The following is a 928-nucleotide window of genomic DNA, read 5'->3' on the forward strand; positions in this document are numbered from 1 at the left end:
ACCTGTATATTAAAATAATTATTTCCCATTATGAGAGTGGCCAAAATGGTGTGTTTTTAAAATAAAGCTAGTTTTTTACCATGTTAAGTAATTTTCTTTCCCATATAAAATATATATCTTACTAGATAATTCCACATGTATTATCAGACAAGTCGCAAAATATACGGCGATGTACATTGGGCTTTGCTATTAAGAAAAATACAGTTGAAAACCATTGAGCTGAGCTACCTTTCTTCCTTTTCTGAGTGTAAACTATAACATCCTTATTTTTATTTATTGTTTTATCTTTAGTTTCCTCTCTAATATTTTTAGCCTTTTGTAATTTACTTTGCAGAGTGTCTTTTTTCCAAGGCATAATAACATGCCAAGACCTGGCTATTCCATAGAAAGCATTTTTGCATATACTTAAGAAGTTCAATCTAGTATGGGCTTGACCATGTAATGAAAATAGTTTTCCGTGAGTATTAGATATTAGAACGACGTGGTTTTTTTTATTGTTGTTGTTTGTTTGTTTTTTCTTATTTTCCCACCTATATATTTCTAGTCTACTTGGGTGAAGAAGATTGGGGTAGGGAAAACACTTTGCTCTCTGTGAACCTACATTTGGAACTCTCCTGTTAAACAAAGAAAAAAATGACCCCACTATAAACAGTACATATTGGCATTTTCTCAACTGCTAACCACGTAAGAATTTAATGACTGTGGAAGAGAGTGCATCAGACATTTTGAAATCGACAGTTCCAAATAGGCTAATTCTCTGCCATAAATGGAATAATTCAATCCATCTCAAGATTTAAATAATAAGATGCAGGCTTGATACATGCTCTTGAATCAGTTGTATGATGCATGATGGTCACTGATTACTTTGTCACAATAGTTTCACTCAAGCATGGGAACAAAATTTTGATAAAATTATGCTGAAGTGAGA

Source organism: Propithecus coquereli, unplaced genomic scaffold, assembly GCF_000956105.1.
Source record: "Propithecus coquereli isolate 6110/MARCELLA unplaced genomic scaffold, Pcoq_1.0 Scaffold312, whole genome shotgun sequence".
Classification (NCBI taxonomy): domain Eukaryota; kingdom Metazoa; phylum Chordata; class Mammalia; order Primates; family Indriidae; genus Propithecus; species Propithecus coquereli.